Source organism: Oncorhynchus nerka, unplaced genomic scaffold, assembly GCF_034236695.1.
Source record: "Oncorhynchus nerka isolate Pitt River unplaced genomic scaffold, Oner_Uvic_2.0 unplaced_scaffold_1854, whole genome shotgun sequence".
Taxonomy (NCBI): domain Eukaryota; kingdom Metazoa; phylum Chordata; class Actinopteri; order Salmoniformes; family Salmonidae; genus Oncorhynchus; species Oncorhynchus nerka.
In genome coordinates, this window is record NW_027039469.1 from 53,315 (window position 1) to 67,030 (window position 13,716).

General features: G+C 42.1%; 1 pseudogene; it reads left to right on the top strand.

The window, feature by feature from the left end:
* Positions 1 to 7,703, top strand: part of LOC115125377 (zinc finger protein 107-like) — a 34,340-nt pseudogene extending 26,637 nt beyond the window's left edge.
* Positions 7,704 to 13,716: the final 6,013 nt, after the last annotated feature.

Genomic DNA, 13,716 nt, shown 5'->3' on the forward strand with positions numbered 1-13,716 from the left:
GAGTAGCGCTTTCAAACACATTCTAAACATGGAGTCTTAAAGGAGGATTGTAGCATCTAATGATGAAACATTATGGAGTCTTAAAGGAGGACTGTAGCATCTAATGATGAAACATTATGGAGTCTTAAAGGAGGACTGTAGCATCTAATGATGAAACATTATGGAGTCTTAAAGGAGGACTGTAGCATCTAATGATGAAACATTATGGAGTCTTAAAGGAGGACTGTAGCATCTAATGATGAAACAGTCTTAAAGGAGGACTGTAGCATCTAATGATGTCTTAAAGGAGGACTGTAGCATCTAATGATGAAACATTATGATGTCTTAAAGGAGGACTGTAGCATTTTTTTTTTTTCACCTTTATTTAACCAGGTAGGCTAGTTGAGAACAAGTTCTCATTTGCAACTGCGACCTGGCCAAGATAAAGCATAGCAGTGTGAACAGACAACACAGAGTTACACATGGAGTAAACCATTAACAAGTCAATAACACAGTAGAAAAAAATGGGCAGTCTATATACAATGTGTGCAAAAGGCATGAGGAGGTAGGCGAATAATACAATTTTGCAGATTAACACTGGAGTGATAAATGATCAGATGGTCATGTACAGGTAGAGATATTGGTGTGCAAAAGAGCAGAAAAGTAAATAAATAAAAAATAAAATAGTATAAAAACAGTATGGGAATGAGGTAGGTGAAAATGGGTGGGCTATTTACTAATAGACTATGACAACATCGGTTAGCTGCTCGGATAGCTGATGTTTGAAGTTGGTGAGGAGATAAAAGTCTCCAACTTCCTGATTTTTTTGCAGTTCCAGTCACAGGCAGCAGAGTACTGGATGAAAGGCGGCCAAATGAGGTGTTGGCTTTAGGGATGATCAGTGAGATACACCTGCTGGAGCGCGTGCTACGGATGGGTGTTGCCATCGTGACCAGTGAACTGAGATAAGGCGGAGCTTTACCTAGCATGGACTTGTGATGAATTACTATGGAGTCTGATGCTTTAAAGGAGAAGTTTACCCAAAATCCAGAAACTCTTAGGTGATTCCAAACATTGAAACTAGTCCCGTGGATTCTCTCTCCCTGTAGTGCTGTACTGAAACAGCTGCTCTCCCTCTCTCTCCCTGTAGTGCTGTCCTGAAACGGCTGCAAAAACATGACTCGTGACGTTGCTGGATACGGGCCTCACTCTGCTGCTTTGCCAGTTAATTTGTTATTTTATTTACAGCTATGACCTTTGTCTTTCACCTGGAGTTGTTTATTTATGTTTGAGAAGAAAAAAAAACTTTTCAACATATACAAAATAAACTCAGCAAAAAAATGTACGGATCTTTTTCAGGACTTTGTCTTCTTACTGATGTGCTTTGTGTCTGTCTCCAATGTAAAAAAATATATATAAAAATGGACATTCCTGCAGTCAGCATGCCAATTGCACGCTCCCTCTGAGACATTTGTGGCGTTGTGACAAAACTGCACATTTTAGTGGCCTTTTATTTTTCCCAGCACAAGGTGCACCTGTGTAATAATCAAGCTGTTCAATCAGCTTCTTGATATGCCACACCTGTCAGGTGGATGGATTATCTTGGCAAAGAATAAATGTTAACTAACAGGGATGTAAAAAATTCTACAATCCTTTTTTTTTCAGCACATTAAACATCCAACACTTCACATGTTGCGTTTATAATTTGTTTATTGTAGTTACTATCAGTTTTAGGAACATCTTTCCAGATATTTCACCTTATTTTTTACTTTACCCAAAATATGACATCAGCGATAGTCAAAATGTTGAAAATCTGTGAACGTCTAAATAAGAAATTGGGCCATTTAAACAGCAGGTGTCGAACCCTTTCAACAACGGGGAGATTTTACTGATGTGCTTTGTGTTTTAGACGTAAAAACAAGTTTTGGACTTACACTCTTAAAATGACTTATTTACTTATTTTATGTTTAAGGAAGTGTGTACAGTCGTGGCCAAAAGTTTTGAGAATGACACAAATGTTAATTTTCACAAAGTCTGCTGCCTCAGTTTGTATGATGACAATTTGCATATACTCCAGAATGGTATGAAGAGTGATCAGATGAATTGCAAAGTCCCTCTTTGCCATGCAAATTAACTGAATCCCCCCCAAAAAAACTGTAAGCTTCAAAAGGAGGGTGGTACTTGGAATCATTGTTTTTCATATGTCGCCCACGGTTACCTGCAAGGAAACACGTTCCGTCATCAATGCTTTGCACAAAAAGGTCTTCACAGGCAAGGATATAGCTGCCAGTAAGATTGCACCTAAATCAACCATTTATCGGATCATCAAGAACTTCAAGGAGAGCGGTTCAATTGTTGTGAAGAAGGCTTCAGGGCACCCAAGAAAGTCCAGCAAGTGCCAGGACCGTCTCCTAAAGTTGATTCAGCTGCGGGATCGGGCACCACCAGTACAGAGCTTGCTCAGGAATTGCAGCAGGCAAGTGTGAGTGCATCTGCAAAGAAGCCACTTCTCTCCAGGAAAAACATCAGGGACAGACTGATATTCTGTAAAAGTTACAGGGATTGGACTGCTGAGGACTGGGGTAAAGTCATTTTCTCTGATGAATCCCCTTTCCGAATGTTTAGGGCATCCGGAAAAAAGCTTGTCCGGAGAAGACAACCATCAGTCCTGTGTCATGCCAACAGTAAAGCATCCTGAGACCGTTCATGTTTGGGGTTGCTTCTCAGCCAAGGGTGTCGGCTCACTGACAATGTTGCCTAAGAACACAGCCATGAATAAAGAATGGTACCAACACATCCTCCGAGAGCAACTTCTCCCAACCATCCAGGAACAGTTCGGTGACGAACAATGCCTTTTCCAGCATGATGGAGCACCTTGCCATAAGGCAAAAGTGATAACTAGGTGGCTCGGGTAACAAAACATCAGTATTTTGGAAACTCCCCAGACCTTAAGAACTTGTGGTCAATCATCAAGAGGCGGGTGGACAAACAAAAACACACAAATTCTGACAAACTCCAAGCATTGATTATGCAAGAATGGGCTGCCATCAGTCAGGATGTGGCCCAGAAGTTAATTGACAGCATGCCAGGGTGGATTGCAGAGGTCTTGAAAAAGAAGGGTCAACACTGCAAATATTGACTCTGCATCAACTTCATGTCATTGTAAATAACAGCCTTTGACACTTATGAAATGCTTGTAATTATACTTCATCATTCCATAGTAACATCTGACTAAAATATCTAAAGACACTGAAGCAGCAAACTTTGTGGAAAGTAATATTTTTCAATCTCAAAACTATTGGCCACGACTGTCGGTCGCATTCTGTATCATACATCTAGGAAAGTTATATACACTGCTCAAAACAATAGAGGGAACACTGAAACAACACAATGTAACTCCAAGTCAATCACACTTCTGTGAAATCAAACTGTCCACTTAGGAAGCAACACTGATTGACAATAAATTTCACATGCTGTTGTGCAAATGGAATAGACAACAGGTGGAAATTATAGGCAATTAGCAAGACACCCCCAATAAAGGAGTGGTTCTGTAGGTGGGGACCACAGACCACTTCTCAGTTCCTATGCTTCCTGGTTGATTTTTTGGTCACTTTTGATTGCTGGTGGTGCTTTCACTCTAGTGGTAGCATGAGACGGAGTCTACAACCCACACAAGTGGCTCAGGTAGTGCAGCTCATCCAGGATGACACATCAATGCGAGCTGTGGCAAGAAGGTTTGCTGTGTCTGTCAGCGTAGTGTCCAGAGCATGGAGGCGCTACCAGGAGACGTGGAGGAGGCCGTAGGAGGGCAACAACCCAGCAACAGGACCCCTACCTCCGCCTTTGTGCAAGGAGGAGCAGGAGGAGCACTGCCAGAGCCCTGCAAAATGACCTCCAGCAGGCCACAAATGTCCGTGTGTCTGCTCAAACGGTCAGAAACAGACTCCATGAGGGTGGTATGAGGGCCCGACGTCCACAGGTGGGGGTTGTGCTTGCAGCCCAACACCATGCAGGACGTTTGGCATTTGCCAAGATTGGCAAATTCGCCACTGGCCCCCTGTGCTCTTCAAAGATGAAAGCAGGTTCACACTGAGCACATGTGACAGAGTCTGGAGACGCCGTGGAGAATGTTCTGCTGCCTGCATGACCGGCTTGGCGGTGGGTCAGTCATGGTGTGGGGTGGCATTTCTTTGGGGGGGCCGTACAGCCCTCCATGTGCTCGCGAGAGGTAGCCTGACTGCCATTAGGTACCGAGATGAGATCCTCAGACCCCTTGTGAGACCATATGCTGTTGCGGTTGGCCCTGGGTTCCTCTTAATGCAAGACAATGCTAGACCTCATGTGGCTGGAGTGTGTCAGCAGTTCCTGCAAGAGGAAGGCATTGATGCTATGGATGGCCCGCCCGTTCCCCAGACCTGAATCCAATTGAGCACATCTGGGACATCATGTCTCGCTCCATCCACCAACGCCACGTTGCACCACAGACTGTCCAGGAGTTGGCGGATGCTTTAGTCCAGGTCTGGGAGGAGATTCCCCAGGAGACCATCCTCCACCTCATCAGGAGCATGCCCAGGCATTGTAGGGAGGTCATACAGGCACGTGGAGGCCACACACACTACTGAGCCTCATTGTGACTTGTTTTAAGGACATTACATCAAAGTTGGATCAGCCTGTATTGTGGTTTTCCACTTTAATTTGGAGTGTGACTCCAAATCCAGACCTCCATGGGTTGATAAATTTGATTTCCATTGATATTTGAGTGATTTTGTTGTCAGCACATTCAACTATGTAAAGATCATTCAGATCTAGGATGTGTTATTTTAGTGTTCCCGTTATTTTTTTGAGCAGTGTATATTCATATTCAGAATGAATAAATAAGTAGTGTAAACATTATCAGTAATTACCAGGAAACTCTACATTCGTTTTAAAATCACACTAAGATTGTTAAAACTGGCCTTAGGTTATTGAGGGATCTGATTAGGATTTACTCTCGTAGCAAGGCCGTTTTATCATGTGGAAGTTTCATTCGGGTCTCTATTTTAAAAACACACTGTCTTTGGCAGGAGAAAGACCAGACTCAGAGGAACCAGAGCCAGGGACGTCCAAACCAGCAAGAAGACACCAGTGCTCCTACTGTGGAAAGGGTTGTAACTGGTTAGGGGCCCTGAAACAGCATGAGAGAATACACACTGGGGAGAAGCCTTACCACTGCTCGCAGTGTGGAAAGTGTTTCAGCCGGTCAGGGGTCTGAAAAAACACGAAAGAATACACACAGGGGAGAAGCCTTATCATTGCTCGCAGTGTGGCAAGTGTTTTAACCAGTCAGGGGACCTGAAACAACATGAGAGAATACACACAGGGCAGAAGCCTTACCACTGCTCCCAATGTGGAAAGTTTTTCACCTGGTCAGGGAATCTGAAACAACACAAGAGAATACACACAGGGGAGAAGCCTTACCACTGCTCTCAGTGTGGCAAGTGTTTCAACCTGTCAGGGGATCTGAAACAACACAAGAGAATACACACAGGGGAGAAGCCTTATCGCTGCTCCCAGTGTGGAAAGTGTTTCAACCAGTCAGGACACCTAAAAACTCATGAGCTAATACACACAGGGGAGAAGCCTTACCACTGCTCCCAGTGTGTAAAGTGTTTCAAACGGTCAGTTGATCTGAAAAAACACGAAAGAATACACACAGGAGAGAAGCCTTACCACTGCTCCCACTGTGGAAAGGGTTGTTACCGGTTATGGGACCTGAAACAACATGAGAGAATACACACAGGGGAGAAGCCTTACCACTGCTCCCAGTGTGGAAGGTGTTTCAGTCTGTCAGGACACCTGAAAGCTCATGAGCTAATACACACAGGAGAGAAGCCTTACCACTGCTCCCAGTGTGGCAAGTGTTTCAACCGGTCAGGGGAGCTGAAACGACACGAGAGAATACACACAGGGGAGAAGCCTTACCACTGCTCCCAGTGTGGAAAGTGTTTTAACAAGTTAGGGGGCCTGAAACAACATGAGAGAATACACACGGGGGAGAAGCCTTACCACTGCTCTCAGTGTGGAAAGTTTTTCGGCTGGTCAGGGAATCTTAAAAGACATGAGAGAATACACACAGGGGGGATGCATTACCACTCCTCCCAGGGTGCAAAGCTTTTGCCCATTTAGGAAGCCTGAAAGAACACGAGACACAGAGGAGAAGGCTTACAAAAGCTCATGCTTTTGGAAAACAAATTTCTCATAACAATCACTTAAACATCATTAGAGAATCCACACAGGAGAGAGAAATTACTTCTCTTAGCATGTATATTGATATTTCACATCTCATTGACCTATAATTCATCAGAGAACATACACAGTGCTCCCATTGTCTTATATTGTTGACTGATAATGTGTTGACCTGCTTTTACCAGATGAAATTGCTTCTTCCAATTATTGATAAACATGTACCTGTTAAGAAACTGACTGTTAGATATGTTAAGGCTCCATGGATTGATGAGGAATTTAAAAACTGTATGTTTGAAAGAGATGGGGCAAAAGGAGTAGTGAATAAGTCTGGCTGCACATCTGGCTGGCTTATGTACGGCAAATTGAGAAATGATGTGACCAAACTCAACAAAAATAATAAACTTTATTAGGAATCCAATATCAATGATATAAAGAACGATGTAAAAAAAACATCATGAAAGAAAAGCAGTGCAAGTATCGAATTTTGTAAAGTTAGTGTGGGAGAGGTGGAAAAATTGTTATCGATCAATAATGACAAACCTCCTGGCATTGACAACTTAGATGGAAAGCTACTGAGGACAGTAGCTGACTATAGCCACTCCTATCTGTCATATTTTTAATATGAGCCAAGAGGAAAGTCTGTTCTCAGGCCTGGAGGGAAGCCAAATTAATCCACTACCCAAGAGTGGTAAAGCGGCCTTTACTGGTTCTGCCAGCTCTGTTGGAAAAAATTGTGTTTGAACAATTACAATGCTATATTTCTGTAAACAAATGAACAACAGACTTTCAGCATGCTTATAGAGAAGGGCACTCAACATGTACTGCACTAACACAAATTACTGATGATTGGTTGAGAGAAATTGATAACAAGAAGATTGTGGGAGCTCTATTGTTAGATTTCAGTGCAGCCTTTGATATTATTGACCATAACCTGTTGTTTAAGAATGTTTGTGCTATGGCTTTTCAACCTCTGCCATAATGTGGATTCAGAGCTGTCTATCTAATAGAACTCAGAGGGTTTTTAATGGAAGCTTCTCTAATGTCAAACATATGAAGTGTGATGTACCGCAGGGCAGCTCTCTAGGCCCTCTACTCTTTTCTATGTTTACCAATGGCCTGCCACTGGCATTAAACAAAGCATACACATGCTATGCTGATGTATGCTGATGATTCAACTATATAACCACCAGCAACCACAGCTAATGAAGTCACTGAAACCCTTAACAAAGAGTTGCAGTCTGTTTTGGAATGCGTGGCCAGTAATAAACTGGCCCTGAACATCTCTAAAACTAAGAGCATTGTATTTGGTACAAATCATTCCTTAAGTTCTAGACCTCAGCTGAATCTGGTAATGAATTGTGTGGCTGTTGAACAAGTGGAGGAGGCTAAATTACTTGGCATTACCTTAGATTGTAAACTGTCATGGTCAAAACAAATAGATTCAATGGTTGTAAAGATGAGGAGAGGTCTAGCCATAATAAAGAAATGCTCTGCTTCTTTTTCTTTTTCTTCTTCCACCTATTACAGCGGCACGTTTTGCTCTTAATTGTAATCAGAGGTCTGATATGTGTTGAAAATCCCAAATAGTTTGCATAGTCTGTAAGGGAATTCTGCCCTATGTGCACAGAAGAGACCACAGGAAAACTTCTTTGATCAGAGGTTAGTTTGTTTAATAAGGATTGCAACCCGGAGTTTACACTTACAGCAATTTGCAAGCAAGACACTCAGTTCAAAAGATGGTGTTTTCCCTTTTTATCCCCTACTGAGGATCACCCCGCCCAGGCTGATGTCCCTTAACTTTAATAGCCTATACGCTCATAATTAATAGTTGCTACTACAAAGATGTCTCTGCAATGCGGGGTTCAGCTTATTGCGTTATTGGCAGTTAGTTTCCCAATGATTGTTCCCCTTATTGCAATCATGTAAGACTGGAAGTAGGACTGGAACATAGTATCAACAGGAACTCTTAGTTCCCTTTATCCATCTGTTACCTAAAATATAGTTTCAACACACAGACATCTGACTTTGTACAGTTGACCTTTTCATACACTTGCAAGGTGTCTACCACTGATTCTTTATCTCAAGCTAAAGCAAAACATGAATCATTGTACTTTTGTCATCACAGGTGTTCCTATAATGTACAGATATCATCAAAGTTCTTACAAGTCAAATTACACACATCTCTGACACACACACTTATCCCACCAGACATGCCACTGGGGTCTTTTCACAGTTCACAAGATTCCAGAACAAATTCAAGAAAGCATACAGTATTATATAGGGCCCTTATTGCATGGAACTTCCTTCCATCTCATATTGCTCAAATAAACAGCAAACCTGGTTTCAAAAAACAGATAAAGCAACACCTCTCCCCTATTTGACCTAGGTAGTTTGTGTGTATGCATTGATTTGGAGGCTACGTGTGCCTTTTACAAAATGTATGTAGTTCTGTCCTTGAGCTGTTCTTGTCTATTGATGTTCTGTATTATTGTCACGCCATAGAGAGGCTTTTTATTCTCTATTTTGGTTAGGCCAGGGTGTGACTCGGTTGGGAATTCCAGTTTCTTTATTTCTATGTTTTCTATTTCTTTGTTTTTGGCAGAGTGTGGTTCCCAATCGGAGGCAGCTGTCTATCGTTGTCTCTAATTGGGAATCATACTTAGGAGCCTTTTTCCACCTGTGTTTTTGGGTAGTTGTTTTCTGTATAGTTGATGTGTCTTACAGAACTGTTCATTCTTCTCTTTGTTATTTTGTTCGAATGTTTTTGATTAAATAAAAATCATGAACACTTACCACGCTGCGCTTTGGTCCATGCCTTTCCGACGAGAGACGTGACATTATGTGTCATGTTTTGTGTTGACCGTAGGAGGGGTAGCTGCTGCTTTTGCAACAGCTAATGGGGATCCTAGTAAAATACCCAAACTCTGTTGTTCTCTCTGAGCTCAGAAATAAAGAATCTTGGTTTGACTTGGACTCCAGCAGATCCTTATATTATAATATCCACTACAACTCACCCACAGATTGCTGTTTCATGATTGTCTCAATGAAGAGTTCCTCATTCCACATTCCTGTGGGCATTTACAAGCCTCCCACTGGTTGAATAAACGTTGTTTCCACGTCAAATTAAAAACATCCTAACATAGATAAACCTTCACTATCTTCATCCCTAAACTAGCAACATTAACTATTTTCTATTGTTATTCTCAATGACATTCCTGGCCTTATGAAATCCTGACTAAATACAATGTTCCCACCCGTTTTCATGTCTTTGGTTATGCAAACATTTGTTTATTCGATTATATTTCTCATTAAGATGAATATTGTTTTAATTCTACATGGGTCACGCATTGCTTTGGTCATGTGGTACCTTATGGGTCAATGATTTTAATTAGAATATAGCAATTATGCTCTCTCCTCAATCACTTACAGTTTCTTTGGAAAGTATTCAGACCCCTTGACTTTTAGGTTTAGGTCATCAGTAAAGGGGACATCTTAAATATTACATTGACCCTTTCAAAGACAGACATCCCCCGGACCTCCCCCTATAACTATTTTTAAAAGGGTAAAAATGATCTGTTTTCTATAGCATTAAGGTCAGGGTGTGGTGATGCCCACTCCAATACCTTGACTTTGTTGTCCTTAAGCCATTTTGCCACAACTTTGGAAGTATGCTTGGCGTCATTGTCCATTTGGAAGACCCACTTGCGACCAAGCTTTAACTTCCTGACTGATGTCTTGAGATGTTGCTTCAATATATTCACGTAATTTTCCTCCCCCATGATGCCATATATTTTGTGAAGTGTCCCAGTCCTTCCTGCAGCGAAGCACCCCCACAACGTGATGCTGCCACCTGTGTGCTTCACGGTTGGGATGGTGTTCTTCGGCTTGCAAACATCCCCCTTTTTCCTCCGAACATAACGATGGTCATTATGGCCAAACTATACTATTTTTGTTTCATCAGACCAGAGGACGCCTTCAGGCGTTTGGAAATCGCTCCCAAGGATGAACCAGACTTTGGAAAGGTCTACCATTTTTTTCTGAGATCTTGGCAGATTTGTATTTATTTTCCCATGATGTCAAGTAAAGAGGCACTGAGTTTCAAGGTAGGTCTTGAAATACATACACAGGTGCTCTTCCAATTGACTCATGATGTCAGTTAGCCTATCAGAAGCTATAGACATAATTTTCTGGAATTTTCCAAGGCTGTTTAAAGGCACAGTCAACTTAGTGTATGTAAACTTCTAACCCACTGGGATTGTGAAATAATCTGTCTGTAAACAATTTTTGGAAAAATGACTTGTGTCATTAACACATATGTCCTAACCGACTTGCCAAAACTATAGTTTGTTAGATATCTGTTTGATACTGCTGCACTGTCGGATCTGAAGCATAAGCATTTCACTACAACTCACAATAACATCTGCTAACCATGTGTATGTGACCATTAACATCTTAACCATGTGTATGTGACCAATAACATCTGCTAACCATGTGTATGTGACCAATAACATCTTTTAACCATGTGTATTGACCAGTAACATCTTAACCATGTGTATGTGACCAATAACATCTGCATGTCACCAATAACATCTGATAACCATGTGTATGTGACCAATAACATTTGCATAACCATTGTATGTCACCAATAACATCTGCTAACCATGTGACCAATAACATCTGCTAACCATGTGACCAATAACATTTGATTTGATCAAAACAAATCCATGTGATGATGTTTGATCAATGTGGAAAACGGATTTGATTTGTAAAATCCATCTACATAAGGTATTTTTATTAATTTTCACACAACTGGTAACCAGTGACTGGTGACATTTTGTGTTTCACCCAACTGGCAACCTAAATCCAATGCCGGGTGACATTTTATGTTGATTTAATGTTGAATTCACTTTAGTTGACGAATCAAAGAAATGTAAATAGAAACCAGATGTTGAACTGATGTCTGTGCCCAGTGGGACTGGTTTGAATAAGCAGCAGGTGTTGTATCAATATCCACCTTAGTAGCTACATTTTCCGTGCAATTTGCGACAGATTTTCATGTGAATATTCTCAAATCTGCATGAAACAATATACGCATTTTCCCCACCGGAAATGTTTGCATCAAACAGGTTTATTGCGGATAAAAGTCTTATGCGTGATGACGTAGTGCACGGAAAAATGTTTTTCCTGTTGAATTCCCATGTACTGGGAAGGACTGCCCGTTCCATGATCTCGCCATCACGGTTGACAACTCCATGTGTCCTCGTCCCAGAGCGCTAAGAACCTTGGCGTGATCCTGGACAACACCTGTCGTTCTCAAATAACATCAAGGCGGTGGCCGTTCCTGTAGGTTCATGCTCTACAACATCCGCAGAGTACGACCCTGCCTCACACAGGAAGCGGCGCAAGTCCTAATCCAGGCACTTGTCATCTCCCCTGGGTCTGGATTACTGCTTTCGCTGTTGGCTGGGCTCCCTGCCTGTGCCATTAAACCCTACAACTCATCCAGAACGCCGCAGCCCGTCTGGTGTTCAACCTTCCCAAGTTCTCTCACGTCACCGCTCCTCCGCCTCTCCACTGGCTTCCAGTTGAAGCCTCGCATCCGCTACAAGACCATGGTGCTTGCCTGCGGAGCTGTGAGGGGAACGGCACCTCAGTACCTCCAGGCTCTGATCAGGCCCTACACCCAAACAAGGGCACTGCGTTCATCCACCTCTGGCCCTGCCTAGCCTCCCTACCACTGAGGAAGTACAGTTCCCGCTCAGCCCAGTCAAAACTGTTCGCTGCTCTGGCCCCCAATGGTGGAACAAACTCCCTCACGACGCCAGGACAGCGGAGTCAATCACCACCTTCCGGAGACACCTGAAACCCCACCTCTTTAAGGAATACCTAGGATAGGATAAGTAATCCTTCTCACCCCCCTTAAAAGACCTAGATGCACTATTGTAAAGTGGCTGTTCCACTGGATGTCATAAGGTGAAAGCACCAATTTGTAAGTCGCTTCTGGATAAGAGCGTCTGCTAAATGACTTAAATGTAATGTAAATGTACTGAATGAAAAATGCAAGTTAAATGGGTTTCCATTGCATTTTCAACTCAACTGATGGTTTTGAAAAACCGTTGAGTTATATAGCAAAAGTCCTCTTGTCCGGTCCACTGTAGCCAACAGCTCAAAGATACAGTGTTGGTAGGCTACCTACATGATGAGATTATTATGGATAAGAGCGACATTATTTTATTTGTCAAATGGCAACCAAGCATCAATCATCATCATGTCACCAGAAGAAGACCATCAAAAAATAAAGGTGAAATAAATAAAAAATATATATATATTTTTTAAATGTATTGGAAAGGAGCATCAAGCTCAATTTCCTCCACTTTCACCACCCTGTGAAGTTCATCATTTATTTAACCTGTAGCCTAATAAACTGCATGGTTTCCCAAGTCGTAGTGGGAGGACCACACAATATATCATCGCGTGACTCCAAGTTAACTAAGATATGATCGTTATTAAATCAATATTTGCGCATAAAGGATTAATGCCGCCATTTCTCATTTATACATTTTTACTGACACAAAATGGCCCACCATGTCAAGCAGTAACAAATCGTCTGTCGGCATTTATAAAAGTGTACAGGCATATCCTGTTTCCATCACCCGGTCATTACTTTGGAAATGGTTGGATCAATATCCACCTTCATGATATGGATGAAGCCTGATTTGGAATGTCTGAGTAGTTCTACATGATGTCATAATACACCCCTCCGATAATCAAGTGATATTTGGAATGTCTGAGTAGTTCTCTCTGATGTCATAATACACCCCTCCGATAATCAAGTGATATTTGGAATGTAGTTCTATCTGATGTCATAATGCACCCTCCGATAATCGAGTGATGTTCACATGTGATGCATTTGCTCCATTGTTTACATTTAAGTTGGAGGCCCACTCTGATGATGTATGTCTTACATAGTGGGGCTTTAAATGAAAAGTATGGTGACATCTTAGTGTGGCTTGAAATGAATAGGATTATTAATCATAAACTCCTATAGCAACAATACACTGTGGCTTTGACTTCAAGAGAATGGGCTGAAGGGTTGGTGGTGCTACTCTATAGGTAAGGCTGTCCAATATGAATGTTCAATACACACAACAGGTTGATCAGTAGCCAGTTAGCTGCTTAGCCGCACAGCTCGCAACAGAACTCGCTAACACAACTCGCTATCAACAAAGTCAAATGGACTCCAGGCATGGTAGTGGCAGCAGTGCACAACAACCACTGTTTATCCGAGCTTCCTGGGTAAAAGATAATTTGGCTATATAAAGAGGGCACGACAAAACCTATTCCCCTCAGGAGACTGAAAAGGTTTTGGCATGGGTCCTCAGATCACAACGCAGGGCCAGACGGATTACCAGGACGTGTACTCCATGCTGGAAAATGATGGTGGCCACAAAAATATTGACACTTTGGGCCCAATTTGACATTTTCACTTAGGGGTGTACTCACTTTGTTGCC